This window comes from Echeneis naucrates, chromosome 19 (genome assembly GCF_900963305.1).
Source record: "Echeneis naucrates chromosome 19, fEcheNa1.1, whole genome shotgun sequence".
Classification (NCBI taxonomy): Eukaryota; Metazoa; Chordata; class Actinopteri; order Carangiformes; family Echeneidae; genus Echeneis; species Echeneis naucrates.
Genome location: NC_042529.1, coordinates 4,887,519 through 4,899,590, shown reverse-complemented (window position 1 = coordinate 4,899,590; position 12,072 = coordinate 4,887,519). Strand labels below are relative to the sequence as shown.

At 42.4% G+C, this 12,072-nt stretch overlaps 1 protein-coding gene across 2 annotated transcripts in view; it reads left to right on the top strand.

The window, feature by feature from the left end:
- Nucleotides 1–12,072, top strand: part of ptprea (protein tyrosine phosphatase receptor type Ea) — a 44,303-nt gene that overhangs the window by 15,397 nt on the left and 16,834 nt on the right. For both annotated transcript variants that reach the window (XM_029528316.1, XM_029528315.1), the window contains exon 2: nt 5,791–6,032. The gene's annotated coding sequence lies outside the window, so the exon portion shown is untranslated. The remainder of the gene's footprint in view (nt 1–5,790; nt 6,033–12,072) is intronic.

The window sequence follows — 12,072 nt, the reverse complement described above, 5'->3', positions numbered from 1 at the left end:
TTCGACAGGAGGACATTCATTCCAGCTGTGGCTCCTACTCTCTCTTTCTCCTGTGTCTTTGTGTTCCTCAGTTTTACATGTGCCAGGGGTTAGCACGGCTAACCCTTCTCACAGTCCTGCTAATTTTATACCCCTCATGTTTGGCTGTGGACTATGGTTCACACACAGGATATGACCTCAACTGTTTCTCTTCCTGCTTGTGGACAGAGAGTGTTCTGAGTCAGCTTCGTACAATGACAGAGACATAAAGCGACAAGAAAGCGTTTCCCTGTCTGGTGGACAAAGGTGGAAGATTTGTCAGCACTAGAGGGACTGTTTTGAATGATTAACACAATCAACATAATCAAAAACAACAACAACAACAACAACAACAAAAAAAAAAACGTGAATGAGAATAATTCAAAACAAAAGACGGAAGCAAAAGACAGCCTGGTCTTTCTGCAGCAATGAGCTGAAGTGGACATTTATGCCCGTTTCTGAGAAAGAGCATCATTACATATTACCTCACAGCTTGATTTGTGTTTGATTTCTCACTCCAGTTCGTACTTTTGGCAGTCCTCTGTGAAGAAAGTGGAGGCGTTCATGGCTCTCTCTCTCTGACGTGTGAAACATCTCCATTCGTAGACAAGGTTGTGCAGACAGACAAGACATGCAGCCTTGGGCTGTAGCCAGATACACACACAGCTTGAGAAATCCACCAAGCCTCCCCCTTTTGTGTGGGTGTACATGTTTTTTACATGCCCATTAATGTCAGTCTCTATGTGTGGGTTTGTTTTTTTTCAGACCGGTGTAACTGCCAATGTTTTCAGATTGTTGTTGCTTCTTGCTTCTTGTCTTGGAATACCACAGTTTCACTGCCATGAATATTTACCGGTCGGGGTTCATGGAGTTTAAGAGTTGCAGGGAATCCTCGGCTGGGGACTTGTTTAATCCTAACCCCATTCTGTCTGAGCTGCTCCCGGGCGCCTGGGAGAATAAGCTTTGGGAAAGGAAGAGAGACACTACAGCTGAGGTGACGTGTATTGGATTGTGGGATAGAAGGCTGAATAATGTCTGTTTTTCCACGCTACATTTATAAGCAACTGAGGATTTTTATGGCCTCTGGCCGACTGTAAATCACTTCTGGGTCTCTGGCCTGAGACTTAGACCTGGTTTGATGGGGTCTCCAGACTGACCGCCCTTCGTTTTGTTGTTCAGCTGAGGTAGTTTACACTCTAGAGCACATCCATAAGGATGAACAGAGAATGAGATAAAAAGCAGTGGACTCCCACACAGTCAGCGCATTACTGAGTAAAGAAACCAAATTTCGCTCAGACATTAAACAAACAATACAATAAACAAAATCTAGCTCCAGGCTGCAACACAATCTCTAAACTCACCAGGTCCCCCAAGACAATTAGATATAAAATAAAATCTATCAAATGCATATTTAATGCCAGTACATCTTAGTTCAAAACATGTTGCTGTAAATTCTTTTCTAGCATCTTTTTTATTTTAGATTAGCATTACACCACTTAGCATCGATTCTCCCACAGAAAAGTCGTTATTGTTGGCGTGTACTGTATGCAGTCATACAAATTGAAATGTCATGGGGTCACCAAAGTTATTACATCTCATCCTGAGGGGGCCGTGAATGCCTTTACCAAATGTCATAGTAATCCATCCAATAGCTGTTGAGATATTTTAATGACCACCAGCAGACCAGCATTCACTTTACCATACGTCTGCTGTAATAATACACAAGAACAAAAAACAGCACACACACATGCACAAGCTTTAATGATAATAACATACATGAAATTTATGACATACATTTTTAACAACCATTGAAATTGGCCTTAGCCACTGTGTTTCCACCCATATTTTTGATGGATTTTGGACATGTCTTCCTTCACAGTGACTTATTCCATCACTTTATTGGTCATCGATCTGAGAGAGCCACGGGAAAGTATCAAATCAGGGTTTTCATTTAGCTGCCCACTAAATAAATAACAATATTGATGGAGGCTGTCACATACAGTCTGTCTGTAAATGATCTAGTCCCGCCTGAGCCCTTTAGGAAATTTCCAGATATATGATTATAGCAGTGATTGCCAAGTTTAGAAGAGCTGCTATATGATATTATCACATTCGCATCCTGCTTGCTTTGGCTAAGGGCCACTCACTCCATCCTGGATGCCAAGATACACCGGTGTGCTCGGAAGTGTAGCGGACAGGCGAGGGGAGTCTCAGATAACAGAATCGCCCTCCTTGTTACTCGCCTGTCCCCTCGCTCTGCAACATTAAGCGCACAACGGACAGCTCATCAGGGACGTGACTCTATTCACATCTGATGGCAGCGGCACGAAGACCAAAGACTTGCACTTGCTTTTCTGGTGCCGCAGTTTTCACTGAGAGGCTGATTTTATGCGTTTCAGGTTTGCATGCAAACACCATAAATCAAAATCAGACTTGCTTCTCTCATTTCTCTCCAAAACACACTTGGTGAATGAGGTGCTAGACTCTTGCTGCTGCTGTAATTAAAGCCTTATTTTTAAATATTTCATATTATTTTCCCTCATGCACCTTGGCTGAGTGTGATTCTCTCAGCACCTCGTGCAGCCTGCCATCACATAATCCATACAGGTCTTTTTTTTTTTTTGTCATTCTCAGATTAATTCTTCTGAATAATTCAGAGGCTCGAGAAAATAAAAAAGCAAAACATGACCCCGGAGATTTATCTTGTGACCCGATGCCCCCTAACCTCCCTTGAACTTGTTTCTGGAGGCATTGTGTTTTTGGAAGTGGCAGGTCAAAGAGGACTTCTGTAAACAGTGTTGTGCTGATGCTGGGGCCCGATTGCAGCTCAGTGGGTGAAGCGACATCCGTCTCTCACTCTGGCACTGTGTGTGTGTGTGTGTGTGTGTGTGTGTGTGTGTGTGTGTGTGTGGTCACAGTTGCCCTGTAAGCCTATCTCTATAAATGGATTTGTGTTGCTGCACTTGGAGATCTCAGTATGATGCCATAATCTGATTGACCACCACCCCAGGGAGGTGGATGAGCCAAAGAGCCAAGTGTGTGTTTTTGTGTTTATGGATAGAGGTCTGTGTGAAGTGTCCATTTGTCTTTGTGCTGCTATTTGCCACCTCAGTACTATGTATTAACAGCTGAGCTTACGGGCTTGTCGGGGAAGTAACAGCTGGGTGAGAGTTTTGGTCAAACCACATCTTTGGCTCTGCAGTTTGTACCTGCAGAGGTCCAGATGCTGTTTTTGGATGGCTCATTTAGAGTTTCAGATGAAGCACGCAAATGTTACACATCCAAAAGCAACATTACCTGTATGACGCGCCAACATACACACACAAACACACACAGACCTTGCATCTGGTGCACCAGAGATCAGATACAGTGCCAGAGACCATTTGTCACTGCTGCTGCCTGGATATTTTATGTTCCCACGAAAAGGTTTGTTCATGTTCATGTTTTTCATGGAAATTTGAAGGGCGTAGTGGTTTTTCAGCGTGAGCGACAAACAGATTTTAAACAGCAAGTGTTACACACACAAGGAATTACATTCTCCCCTTCTGCAGTTTTTCAGATTTTCTCTTGACTGCGCAAAGTCTTTGTTTTAGGTTTGTATGTTCTGTAAATTATTTCTCCAGTCACAGCTCATTATAGGCAGTGGCTGTATTTCCTTTGTTTACCTGGTGAAAAACATTTTGTCTTCCTAGTCAAATGCAGTTACGTTGAGTATGTGGTGTATCAGATGCACTGTGGTGATCCCCCCCTGTGAGAAAATGATACAAAGCTTGTAGGCAATCATACCTTCACCGTATACTGTCTCAGAAAGTGTTTCCGTTTCTCCAGAATATCAATTCTAAAACAAACATGATAACGGCTGCACTACTGTGAGGAAAATGTTACACAGCCCAACCTGGTGAAGCTTGTTTGACAAGTAAATACCTGCCATACTTTATTTCTTCTCATCTCTCAACGCTTTCTTTTCTTACCTTTTTCAAGCGTGCAGCATCCGTTGGCGGGGCGGGACTGTCACTGTAGCAACAGGCATCGGTTCATTGCTGTGCGAGGGCACACACGGTGACCCTTTGTAGATGGACTACAGCTCGTTCCAGGCTCGTAAAGGATAGAAATTTATTATACACATTAAAATCTGACTCTGCCTTCAGCAGTGTTCCTGCGTTGCTGCTTTTTCTTTTGATGTTGTCTTTGCTTTTGGATGCATTACAAGAAGGTTCCTCTATTATTCAACAGTTTCCTTGATCCTATTTCACACTGTCAGACCTTGGATTATTTATTTATGGTCTTGAGATGATATGTGATTTGAAATACTTGGGTGTAAATGGAGAACTATTCACAGGGTTAACAAAGTGACTTCCCCTCCATGAAGTCTCCAGCGTCATTCTGCTCTGCTGCATACTGAATCTGTAGCTTGAGCCGTTCTTTGGCTGTCATGGAAATCCTAGAGCATGACACCTCATTTTCCAGGATGTCACAGAGCAAATGTTGACTGGCTGTTTTCATCGAGCTCCAGCAGGGAAATGGGGGGTGGGTGATGTGGGGAAGGGCCCTCAGAGATGTGTCCATTCATTTACCGGTAGAGTCTGGAGAAGGAGAAATGGGGAGCAAGAACACCCCCCCCCCCAACACACACACACACACACACACACCACCCTCCTGCTTGGCTAGACGAGAGTGTTGTCATAGCAACCAGTCAGCAGGCTCACTGTCAGGTAGAAACCTTGCGTCTCTGAAATGTCAAAGTTGCCAGAGCAGGGAAATAAAGACTTTTAAGTCACTGGGGGGAATTTCAGGTTTTAGGAAATGGTCTTACATTTTAAATTATTCTGCCTTTGAAAATTTCCAAAAAGAATCCACTTGACGGTGAAAGTGTACATAGGAGTTTCTTCATCCAGATTCTTTGGCTGCTTCATGATCCCATGTAGATAAATTGTGAACTTTGTCCTGTTTTTTTTTCTCACACTCCACTCCTCCCCTCAAAGACCTCCTTTCAGACCTCCCCGGGGTGATACTGTGGGATTAAATGAGATGGCATCAACCACCAATCTCTGCAGCACCATGTTTTCATATAATCAATTTGAAATAGTTAAATAAAATGATAAAAAGGGATCAAAATGAAAACATTGGTTTTTAGAAAAAAAGAGATTTTATGTAAAATTCTGAGCTTATTCCATCAGCAGATTCAGAAAAGCAAAAATTTCTAATTCAAAAACAAGGTTAGCCTTGTTGCCAAGCATTTGTGAGAAAGCGTTTGCTGTCTTTGGAAGGCCACTCTGCATTACAGGCACTTTATAAAATGTTACTCCTTCTCCACCACACAGGAAAAAGAGGACTCATTGAAGCCTTCTCACTAATTTAAAAAGTCCTTTCTTCACTATGGTTACATTTTGTGACCATCTGCATATCACCCTTGGGCTCATTTTTTGCCACCATTTCCACTGTTCCAACACAGAAGAGAAAAATATTGAGCTAAGTGGCATCATCTTTGTTGAAGGGAAACATGTGTGTGTGTATATATATGTATATATATAGATATATATACATATATATAGATGTCATATATATATATATAGCTTCCCTTTTTGGGGAAGCTGTCTATCTTAACTTCTCTCTCTCTTCTTGCTACATTCTGTTTGTGGTACATAGCAACATAAGACAGGAACTAGGCCTGTATCACACCTTCTTCAACATTTAGCAGCTTCTCCTTTAATGCCACTTTGTCTTTCTTGTGCTATTATATGTCTAACATGCAGTTTCTCTGTCTAACTAAAGGTAGCGGGCAGCATCCCTTTAAGGATCTCAGCGTTGCTCGACAGAAATTCAGGCTGAGCTGCTGGAGGTGAAGCACCGAAACCCAAAACTCAACAACTGTTAAGTGCAAACATCACTCCTCCGGACCTCCAGCGCATGTCCAACCTCTGACTGAACGATGTGACCGCTGTACTCAGTCAGCACCATGTGACCTGCTGTGATGGATCTGAGAATCAGCACACATTGAATTGACATTCATCCAGGTAACATTGCAGCCTGCACACATAAACACTGCATTTCTGCATTATTCACAGATTGTTGTTGGGCTTTCTGTTTCAGCTCTTCTCAACCTGCACTGATCTGATATTTTTCAGCACATGTCACTTTCTTAATCTAGATAATCATAGTATCAGTTTTTGTGTGTTAGCTGGTAGAAAACAGAGCAAAGAAACAGGAAGTGTACCAGTGGTGTAATGAGAATATAGAGAACCACACAAAGAATAGTACGGTATAAAAAACCCCATAAACTCAACCATTCATGCTGCACTAATACTCAGATTTAAAATTGATTAGATTGTTTATTTGATTCTTTACCTATCGCTATAAAGCAGCTTTATTTATTCTGACTGGTGAGATTTCGAGCCTCAACTTGAGAGATGAAGTGGCGGGAATGTCAAAGACTGGAAACAGGTCTATTAGATATGACGGAGAAGGTAAAGGATTTAGGTGATGGTCACTGCAAACATTATTCTATTATTCTAACTGAATATATAATGCTCGGTGTCACATCTTGTGATTTTGCTGCAGAGACATCATTCCCCATGATTTTTACCTTGGATTGTTGTGCAATTCAAGTATTTTAGTCCCCTCCTAGCTGTTTAATCATTTGCAGAGGTGTGTGACCATGATAAAATAAGGACAAAGGGAACATACAGTAGACAGAGGAATGAAAAACAAAGCCCAAAGTCTAAGACAGGAAGGAAAGAGAAAGGAGAGGAGACTATTTGTGAGTGCATTAGTGTTAAAATGTTTGGCGCAAACATTGTCTGTCCAGCTGTGTCTGCATGTGTGTATGTATCTTATCCATGGGTTTTATTTTTTTTTGTCAGGAGTGTGTGTGTGTGTGTGTGTGTGTGGTAGTTTCGCTCCCATTTCCCCTCTGGAAGCAGAGCTGTACAGGAAGGCTGGCTGGTTGGCTGGCTGCACAGGAAAGGAAACAGTCTCTATCTCACAGCAGATGGAGGACAGCATGTGCTTACATTGCAGAAACACACACACACACACACAGGCGTCCACGCATGGAGTCCTACACACACAAGAAACTATGTGCAAGTATAGTCACTTTTCTTGGGAGGGCGACCCAGATTGCACATGAAAAATGTCAGCTGTGGAGACTCCAAATCTTTTGCAGCGTTGGAGCTGAATGAGGCACATAGAGGACTCTTCCATGTTTCAAATGAACTTTTGAAATGTTGTCACAATAGCAAGGACATTTCTTTTCTTGCTGGAAGGTTGTTTTGCCCTTTCTCTGTTTTTTTTTTTTTTTTTTTTCCACTCCCTCTTTGTATTTATACTTTCCATAGTGTTGTGAACCTCTGTAGCATTTCTATGAACCACTGGGTCAAAATGTGTTTGCACACAGATTTCACTTGCAGTGGAAACTTTTTGCAGTGACCCCAGTCTGTTTAGTGTTTATAAAAAAAGTTCTATTTAGCTTTTTATTATGTCATTTCAGTGACGTTTTCTGACCCTTGTGTTACCTCTGCGGCTTGCAGGTCAAACACATTTGTCTGTTGTTGAGATTTAGTGATGTGACATATTGCCTGGTGTGTGTGTGTCTGTGATTTCTGATGTCCTGTCGTGCCTCCATGCCACTGTCAAAAGCGATTAGGGACGGGACAAGCTTCCCCCAGCATGCAGGCCCATCTCTCAGTAGTGTGCGAAGACTGGATGTTGTACTTCCTTTCTCCCAAGACGGCAGCGAGTTCTCCAACAGGCCTACTTGTTTGCTTTCCGTATTGTCTCTGCATGTGTGTGTGTGTCCTTTCTCATTCTTGTTATCCGCCTGTCCAGTGGGGGGAGGACAATAAGGCTCACTATGGTGTTCAAGGCCTAACTGAATGACTCATATTCCTGTAGAATTCAGGAAGAGAGAGCAAAAAACAAGGTTACACAAGCTTAATCAACAAAGTGCTGCTCATAATCTGCTCTGCAGGGGCCTTGATCCAGTGACAGAACTGTAAAAACGTGTCAGGTTGAGGTTTGGGTAACATAATTACAGTGCTTTCCCTTCCAGTTTCTTGGAGAATGTTTAAATCAGCAATCCCTGCGCACTCATCTGTAAATCTGGACTGTGCTATGAAAACAGCAGCCGTTTTGTTTTTTTGTTTTTTTGGACTTGTGTGTTGAACCTGTTGTTGTCGGGTGTGCGATTGAGACAACATGAAGGGGCTGTTATGGTGGAAAATGAAGTGTGATGGTGAGCTCTTGCTATGGCAACTGGAGCCGTTGAGTTAAAATCTCTGTTCCTATGCGGACATTTCGAAAACCTGAAGATGCGGGTTTTATACACATACATTTTCTATACATGCGACAGGAAAGCTTTATAGTCTGCGCCTGCAGCATGCTGCATCTCTGCATAGCAGCAGAGTCAGCGTGGGCCACTAACTCTTCTTTCCCAGTCCCACGTCTCCTCTCCTCTCTTGTTCCTTCTCTTCTCCAAGTCAAGTGGCTTTTTGTTCTCCCGCTGCAGTGCTTATCACTTGTTTCTCCACCGCTGCCCCCCCACAAATCCCTCACACAGGGAATGAAAGGATATTTTGGGGGTAGATCTTGTCTATCCTGTGGTTATCTTTGTCCTTCTCCTGGTGTGTAAATGGGGAGTTCTCTCCAAAATCCCCCTCTGTTCCCTTTCTGTTTCTCCCTCCTTCTCTTAAGTTGGTTTTAGCTTCTGTTCCTGGATCAGCACTAATGTTACACAAATCTAATGCCAGTTGAAAATCTGAAGGGAAAAAAAAGAAACTGGATTGTCATCATTACAGGCATTGACACTGTGATTTATTTATTTATTTATTTATTTTTTTTTTTTTTCATTCATTCCAGTGAAGTGGGCTCTTTGTTATTTCTCTGCTAGAATGACATAACATAAAAATGAGCCATACCCTCTCAGGGGAGACAGTCTGGTTCGTTGTAATACTGTCGGAGGATTACTGCGAACCGTGGCTTCTGACTCAGCTGTTATGACTCTGCACCAAACGACATTTTAATCTGTTTAATTGTTTTAACTGACCATAAAAATAAATGTAAAAAAACGCTGACACATTTACGGCCAGTTTGAAGGAGTAATTTACCCATACGCTGACCACCAGCCATCCTTTTATTTATTGTTTCAGATTTGCTGAGATGTAAATGTAGGATGTGTAATTCCTGAGGCTTTTAATCAGAAAGGATGTGGTTCCTGAAGGGTTAACACTGTGTGCTGACACATTGAGTCCTGCTTGTGAATAAGCTAATACTGCAAACTAAAATGTAACCACTAACAAATTAAAGGTCTTGATGATTTAAAAAAATGAACAGAAAATTTTCTATTCAGCAATCTTTCATTTTCATAATTTCGTCCTGAATGCCAAAAAGAGTTTTTTTAGAGGATTAGATGAAATTGATGCTACTCTTGGTTGGTGAACTATTAAGGCAGCCAATGTGTCCTTTCAGTCGTCATGCTAGGCTAAGACAGCTAAAAGGAGGGGAATGTAGCTGCAGTCTGACAAAGCCACAGCTTTGACCAGAGTTAGCACATTTTATCCCCATAAAGAAACCCCACCCTGGTGTTTAACACATTATATCTTGTTTGTTTACAAAAACTGAAATGTGAAAAAACTGCGGTTTGTAGTTGTGAAAACAAGAAGATGGTTTGTGTGCACAAAGCCATTAATGTGGAAGCGAAGTACAAACATCGCTGCTTCTTTAGTTGACTGCCTCAGTGCAAGAAAGGGAGACACCGTTTGTGAATACTTAGACGTTTCTCGTATTTGTTCTTTTTTTTGTTTGTTTGTTTTGTTTTTGTTAACCCTAACCCAAGAATGGTGAGGTTGGAGGAAAAAAAAAAAAAAAACTTCCCCCACAGGTTCTCATCAAAAAGTCATAATTTTACCAGCATTTGACTCGTATGTTGTCTCCCTTCTAATGGCCCAACAAGATGAGCAGTAAGTCTCCCATGTGTCACCTCACAGTTTTACACATCTTTCTCTCTTATTCTCCCGCCTCTTTCTCTCATGTATCTCCCACCAGTACCTGTTCATCACAGTGCCGATAATCACAGAGTGCTGGGCAAGTGTCGCTACGCTGGTTTTGCTTCTTCTAGCCCAGCTGCCGCTCATTACGCCGCCCATCAATGGCTTTGATTCCAGACCATAATTGCTCTGCCTCTGAATAATTGAAAGAGGGGACGAGGTATGTCCCAGAGGTGTCAATGTGGGAGAAAGATTGATGTGTCTGTGCTCACTGCTGTCAGGTTGGGAGGTGTGAGGGGCCAAGAGGACATGATGAGACCCTCACTGGGAAATTGCCTCCAGCCTCAACACACACACATGCACATGTTGTGGATGATGGACAACTAGCAGAATGATTTCTGGCACAGCGGTCCTCAAACAGGACCTGGCACATGTATTTCCCATGGATCCCTGCTGTAGCGTTTGTCGATTTGTTCGCATGCATTTGTCCTTGTGTGTGCATTTTTCATGCCAAGCAGTGCAGCTCCGCATGCCAATAGTTAGCAGATTTGGTGCAGAGACGTATGCATGTTGTGTGTCTGTGCAGGCCTGTAAATCTGTGGATCAGAAGTGATTAAAAGACCTACTGGCTCCTTGGAAAGAATATCCACTGTGTGTGTGTGTGTGTGTGTGTGTGTGTGTGTGTGTGTGTGTGTGTGTGTGTGTGTGTGTGTGTGTGTGTGTGTGTGTGTGTGTGTGTGTGTGTGTGAGACTCTTACATATACACAGCAATGCAAACACAAAAACTAAATGACACTCAGAGAAGCCAACCAAGTGGAAGATCAGATTTGATGTTTGCTCCGAAAAACCAGACTGCAGTAAATATTTACGGCCAATTACACTCTTAGTTTCTATGTCTCACTAGAATGTGATGTGATGCCTGCAAATTCCTTGAAAGACGTGAGGTCCTGTGATAAATGAGAGCTGCTCTCAAATGTTACAGTCATGGCTGGAATGTTTTTAAGAGGATTATCATTGATTGCTTCTCATCTAGTACCGTGTTATTTTTAACTAATATGCAGCAGCTAAATCCTCCTTTTTCCAGTGACTACTACTAATGGTAGTGCTCTCAGGGTCAGACAACGTGGCTGCCATATCTCAGTCAACAGGATGTTATGGCCTGAACCTGGCAACCAACTGCATTCTCCCCCCCCCCCCGGCTGTGGCTAATGGGGTTTTCTCTTTGTTCTTTTATAATGTGAGTGTTTCTCTCCTGCATGCAAACATCAAATAAGCACATATGCATTTTCTCACATGTTCAGCTGAGATCTCGGTGGGAGATGCTACATTTTGTTCCCATGAAGGTGGAGGGCTGACGCTGCAGAGCGGAGCCAGTGGGTCTCCAAGGTCATTACCACTGCCACATCGTCTGGGCGCCCTGGGAAGGAGGCAGGAATTGATTAATGACAATGCTAAGAGCGCAGGAGGGGCGGAACCCAGAGTGGCAAGAAAATAGTGGTGCAGAGGTAGAGTTGTTACTGGAAAATGGTGCTGTAGACGCTGCTAGAGAGAGATACTGCAGAGCGTGATACTCCTGATGATCATCATTATAATTATAATAGCACTCTTTAATACTCTCCCATGGAAAGATTTTGGAAGTTCAGATAACTCCAGCAATTCAGGACAAAAAGATTCATTCTGTACTGAAATGAGCAGAGCATGGCTGGTCCACGACCAGCTGAGCTGAGCAGATGAGTTACATTACTTGTTAAAATAGTTATTTTTACTCAAACCTGCTCCTTTAAAGGGGCCAACAGCGTCACAGCCTCAACATGTCTGGTTGAAAGATTGCAAAATAAAACCCAGCGTTAATGCAATCGATTGGTCCAGAGGAGGAAGTCAGGTTTTACATCTGCTCTTGAATGCAGCATAATTTATTATTTGAACTTTTTATCCGTTGCAGTAACAGATATAATAAATTGCATGATTTAATATTCTTCATAAGTAATTCCTCCCAGAGTTTCCACTGAGCCCATGAAACACAATCCTGGTTATATATAATTGCAAATTAAACTTCATCTACTTGTTGAGCACA